This window comes from Haemaphysalis longicornis, unplaced genomic scaffold, assembly GCF_048455015.1.
Source record: "Haemaphysalis longicornis isolate Haplotype H1 unplaced genomic scaffold, Haemaphysalis longicornis Haplotype H1 scaffold_12, whole genome shotgun sequence".
In the NCBI taxonomy this organism is placed as follows: domain Eukaryota; kingdom Metazoa; phylum Arthropoda; class Arachnida; order Ixodida; family Ixodidae; genus Haemaphysalis; species Haemaphysalis longicornis.
This window is the reverse complement of record NW_027526225.1, coordinates 83,941,494-83,947,936: the sequence shown is the minus strand read 5'-3', so window position 1 is coordinate 83,947,936 and position 6,443 is coordinate 83,941,494.

The following is a 6,443-nucleotide window of genomic DNA, read 5'->3' as shown; positions in this document are numbered from 1 at the left end:
AATTACAGTAGTAGTTGTGTCCGAGAAACTGAATCTATGTATGATTATGCGTAATAAAAACAATAACAGGAACACGGACAAATCTGTAATTGATTTCACCTGTTCACTTTGTTGTTGCTTTTCAGTAAATCATTGGCAGGCCAGAATCTCTTTTTGTACCAAAATATAACTGTTCATGCGCTGACATGTCCGCGCACCGAAAGTCAATGTAAAAATAGCCCACTAAAACGTGCTATAATATTCTTTATATTCCGTAGATTTTAGATTGTGTTATAAATGATTGTTTTGCTTTATTGAACTATTCGTTTTCACGTTTGTTACTTGCGAAATTGATGGAAGTGAAATCTCTTTTTAAGAGCGCAGCTGAACATCACTCGTTCATATGCATCGCTTCTTCTTGCGACCCATTAGCAAGATTGTTCAGCAGAATACGCCCTTCGGCAAAACGATGTTCCGCAGAATTTCGACACATGGGCGTTCTCGTTTATTGCCGCCATCAGAAAACAGCCGCAGCGGCCGGGATCACATCGGCGTCTTTGTTACCAACAGCACAACGTCTTCACCACCAAGCTACTGCTGCTACTAAACCACTAAACTTAATTCCCATGGTTCAATCACCACTATTCGCCATACACAAAAGCTGCTTAGCGCTGCTTCGCTATCGGTAACCATGGTGCATTGCGGCTTTCATCGGCATACAGCGATGCCGCTTTTTTTGTTGTTGTTGCATCGTGCTCCGTCACTTCGTTCGGGATTTACGGAAACACGGGCCAAGAGCCGTTTATTTGTTCTTGGTCCAGAAAAGATGGTTTCCGTCGCGGTAATTGTAATGACTTGCAACGCTTCCATGCTTTTAAGATGGAAGAGCTCGCGTGCTGCCTGCGACAATGGCGGTGATACCATGACATGGTGAAGTTGCGCTTTCTGCCCGACGCCGGTTCTAGTGCGCCGTCCTTCCGCGTAAAACGCCTCGTCACGTCTTCGCTCGCAGACGATGTTTCAGCTGCACCGCCTCTCGTACACTCGAGGTGCTCTCGTTGCCGTGGTTGGATTTTGGGCCGTTCTACGTAGTTGCCTGCGTGGAAACGTCGTGTAAAATGCTGGGCAAACCTTCCTCGATGGGTGTGCGAGCTGTGCGGATATATGTAGTAGTGACAGAGACGTGGTTCAAGCCGTTTTTTTATGGACTAAACGACGACTGATATCCGTCGGAGGTAACGCGAAGTTTCCGTCGGTATTGCCTGCCCTCTGAACAACGGCGAAAAAAAACTTTCCGGGTGTCTGGAGCCTTCAAAAGGTGACAACTGGTTAGGTTTACCATTTCCAATCGAGATGTTGGTGGGCGAGTTGACGACAACAAAACTTTTCCGCCTCGGGGTTTGTTTTTATGCCCGCGAGGTCTGTTTTTGTGTCGGTCACTGTGGCGATGGAGGAGACTGCAGGTGAGAAACAACTTAGAGGGAATGTTCCTGGGACTTGCGCATTCACTGATAATGATGATGATGAGGAGGAGGAGTAGGAGGAGGAGGATGATGAGTATAATGAGGATAATGATGATGATACAAAGAGTTTCCTGCGGAAGTTGTATGCCGCCATCTGAATCAAAGGATGGATCAGCGTAGAACTAAGATTGCCGGAAAGCTTACTATAGATGGCTTACACTGGCGTCACTGTAGCTGCCATGTTTGTCACCCACCAGCACGGCGAAAGGCTGCCCACCTATCTGGTGCTCTTATCTTTCGGAGCCCTAGAAAAGCTGGAAGTTGGTCACAAAAAAGGGTTGTGATGACATCATGTGCAAGCTATGTATTTCAACGGGTATTTTCACTGAATGGAAACAGTGAAATTAATCATGGGAAATTAATAGTAACCACAAAAGCTGCAGCAAACGGGTTAGGAAAATACCTAAATTTTTCTGGCTGCACTTCGTGCACCTTGATGCGCTTCGTGCCCCGTGACCGCGTTCGCGAATCACCCTAACATATTTCAGCAAATTTCAGTGTCAGCGCTTGGTAAGTTTTTGTAACGGCAGTAGAGCCCTCTATATTTTTTTGTGTGTGTGTGATTCGTAAAACAGTTACTACGATATAAAATGGCTATTTCAAACTTTCGCCGAAACTTGCACATGTTCTTATATATGGAACATATTACATATGTCGTAAATTGCTAGCGATAACGCCGGTGACGCCGGAGCGTGGCGAAGTTTGGCTTCGCGTGAAGCGTCAAAGCGACAGGTGAAGTGATTTGTGAGCTGCGCGTACACGCTTCGTAACTGATGTCCAGACACCCGGTTGCTTTGCGTGACTTCGCTTGAAGGCTGCAATCTCGCCCATGGTACGTAACTGTAGCGCGAAATTTAAAATTGTCCTAATATTTCTGGAATTTTTTTCGGTTAAAAAACATCTTTTTTGACTGGAATAGAGAGGAGTGAGTTTCCAAAGGTGTAGCTATTTAAAATTGCACAGAGTTGTATTTCGTCTTGTTAGCCTCTTTAACAAATGCTGGTTCCTATATAAAGAGAATCTATCGGGAAAAACCTTGAGAGACTACAATGAATCCCCTTTTACCCGCTCGCTCCCCTGGCCAGTTCTTGCGGCGTAAAAGGTAGCGCACGTGTCAGGACGGTGACACCTTTGTCTGTGACCGGGGAGCGTATGTGAACTCTTCTGACGTCGTTTATCTTCGACCTGTTCGACGTCTTGCGACAGCGGCCGTAAACCGGGTTTGCAGTCTCAGCCTCTCAGGGGACAGCATTGCACATCGCTTACAATGCCGAGGATGATGTCGTCACCGCTGTTCGCGAAATCCCCTCGAGAGAGTCCTCAGGGTGCTACAGAATTCCTTTCTTCATCGTGGAAGATTACTCTGGTGTTTTTATACTTCAGCTCTGTCATATCATATGTCTGTTACTTGATAAGCAACATTATCTAGCAGACTGAAAATTAGGCGATATTTTGCTCTGCGTAAGTCCTGAAGGGTCGCTGTCTCTGAAAACTATAGACCAACTTCCCTTCTGTCATCCTTTTTCAAGGTCATCAAAAAGTAATGCCTCGATAGCCATTATTGGCAATATCCCCCCCTCTTCATCAAATGACTCTAATCAACACGGCTTTATGTCCGCAACGTCAGTAGAGGGAAAGGTCACTTGTTTTATAGACGACGTATTCTTTTAGCACGAAAGTGTTGTATTCCGGGATTCACGAAGATTTCACTTACGTCATATCCGTCACGGAAATGACGTCAGTACAACGTAGCAAGCGGCCGGTAAAGGGTGCACCCCTGCAAATAGAGTCTTCTTGCAGAGAAGCAACCTTTAGGGCTAAAGAGTACGTTATACTTAGGGTTGTTCGTTTTCGGGTTTGATATTTTAACACGAACGTGTTTTATGTTGGGATACACCAAGATTGCACTGACGTCACATCCATCACGGAAATGACGCCAGCACTTGGCAGTGGCGATGAAAGCAGCAACTCGGGACTAAGCGCTCTCGATTTTCGGTGCAGGTTAGTGCCTGGTGAAGCGTTGCTGTATGTTCTTGTTTTCGACGTCGTCGCTTCTGCCAAGCTTCTTGTAGAGCGATTATTTTTGGTGGTGTTCTATGAAATCTTATGCTGTGTGAAAAATTACTAGCGACGTAGCAAAAATGAAGGAAGAGATACGGGTGGAAGTTGAGCAGGAACATCGAGCTGAGATAAAGGCATCACGTGAGACATTTGAGAGAGAGATGCGAAATGAATTACGCGACCTTCGAAACGAGAAAAGAGGCATTGTCCGGAGCTTGGAACACTCCCAGGCTGACATTGATGACTTGAGGAAAAGGCTAGAAGTTAAACTTGCAAAGAATGAAAAACTAAGGACCGAGAATGATGCTCTTGGGGCGAAATGTCGGGTTCTTGAAGACAGGGCAGCTGATGTGCCGAAGAGAGTCCTTCAAGTTGAGCAATATTCTAGGAATTTCAATCTTGAGATCCAGGGTGTTGAAAAGCGAGAAGACGAAAATATTGTCGAGATTGTCTCTAAGCTTGGTACGGTCATCAATGAACCCATTTCTCAGAGTGACATAGTAGCCCGCCGCCGCGTTCCAACACGGAATTCTGACGAATGGAACAATGTTGTGCAATTCAAATCTTGTTATAAACGTGAACGTTCTCTGAAAAAGGCGAAGAAAATGAGGTTGATACGAAGACCTGGGATATGAAAGCACGTTGCCTATCTGTGTAAACGAACATCTATGTCCGACCCTGAAGCGTTTGCTTGGCATGACTGTCAAGAAAAAAACACGAGCACGAGTGGAAGTCAGTGTGGTATTTCAAGGGAAAGATATACGCAAAAAAATCGAAAATTCACCAATGATCCATATAGCCGACGGAAGTGACCTTGCCAAAGTATAGTAAAGTCAACCCGAAACCGCTTAACCGCTGCAATAATGGATCAGCCGGCTTACCGACAGTTCCTTTTGCCAGAATGCTTCGGGCATCAAAATTTAAAACAACATTCCGTAATACACTTCAATGCACGTTCAGCTACTAACAAAAAAGAAGAAATGTACATTTTTTAAGCCAGTTTTCCTTCCGATATAATGTTGTCATGATTACTGAGACATGGTATAGTGACGGTTGTAAAATGCTGCCGCTTCCAGGTTACAATAAATTCTTTATAAACCGTCCCGATCGGCGAGGCAGGGGAGTCGCTTTTTACGTAGAAGAAAACATAATCTGTGCATTAGTTTCAATTTTTTCAGTAGTCACAAACGACTACAAATGACTACGAGACATTGGCACTCAAATATAACAAAGACTTCATAGTAGCTGTATACCGGCCACCACAAGGCAATATCTCACAATTTCTGAATTTCTTCGAAAATATCTTAGACCATGTGTCGGACAATGGTTTCCGCCTTGTTTGTGCCGGTGACTTTAATTGTCTTAGAAGATAGTGCAACAGTCACTGACTTTTGCACCACACTTAGTTCAGTTGGATTTCTAAACCTAATTAAAACACCTACGCGTGTCACAGAAACCAGTACGTCTGCCCTTGACCTGTTGATTACAAACGTTGAAACTGTTTTTTTTTCTGCCGGTACTATCGCATCAAGCCTAAGTGATCATTGTCCAGTTTTTATGATATATGAAAACAAAACACAAAAACAAGAAGCATCACTTTGAGGCTTTCAAGACTCCGCTCGTTTCTGCGGCAGCTTTAGAATCGTTTAAATGCGAAATAAGCGCTTGTGACTGGTCGTTTGTATATGATATAAATTCGGCAAATGACGCCTATTCTGAGTTTATGAAAACGTTTCTCGCCATTTACAATAGGCACTTACCAATCACAACCTTCACGCAATCCAAGAAAATCAGAAAGCCTTGGGTAACGCGAGTTCACCCGAAAATGTTCAAGCGCAAAAACAAACTGTACCACGCATTCTTGCGAACAGGCCTGCCGACGACGCTGCAGGAATTCGAGAAACAGCGTAATCTACTTAACAAAGAACTAAAACGAGCAAAGGCTGCTTATTATCATTCTCTGTTCGCAGATATTGATAACAGGCACCCGGATACTGCGTGGAAAGCTATAAACCGCGTTTTGGGGCGGGGACGGAATCATTTCACACCCGACAAAAGCCTGGTAAATGGTCGCGATGTAATCGGTAGTGACATTGCTAATCAATTTAACACGTACTTTGTCAACACCGCTATTCAGCCACACGTTGGGCCGTTTATCGAAGAGTCCGAATGTGTTCAAAACCACATTATTGGAAGCCTTCTCACACAGCCGAGAGATGTAAATGAAATTTGTAGAAAATTTATGAACCTGAACAATACCAAAGCTTTGGACATCAATGACATGCAGATCAAAGCAGTGAAATACGTCATAGAACGCATTGCTCCCGCACTTGTTCATATTTATAATCTAGCTTTAGAATTAGGTGTATTTCCCACTGAGATCAAAAATCCAGTGTATCTGTTATACATAAAGGGGGGGATAAATCAACAGTGTCTAACTACAGGCCAATATCTGTTCTTCCAGTTTTTTCTAAGGGCCTAGAGAAAGTGATCTACCATCGCATGGAAAATTCCTTTCCTGACAAAAATATTCCATCCGATGCACAATTCGGTTTTCGTAGTGGTCGGTCAACGGAAACTGCGCTACTCACACTTAAACAACACATAGTAGATAACATTGAGAAAAACCTATACCCTGTAGGTCTCTTCATTGACTCCAATCGAGCCTTTGATTGCCTGAACCATGATATCCTGATAAAAAACTACATGTGGTATCGGGGAAACGGTTTCGGACTTGCTAAACGCATACTTACAAACCGTCAGCAATGCGTGTATCTAGGCATTCGCAAGACATCTTTTCTTTCTATTGCAAAAGGTGTACCGCAGTGAAGCATTTTGGGGCCCTTGCGCTTTAACGTGTATATCAACGACATCACAAAA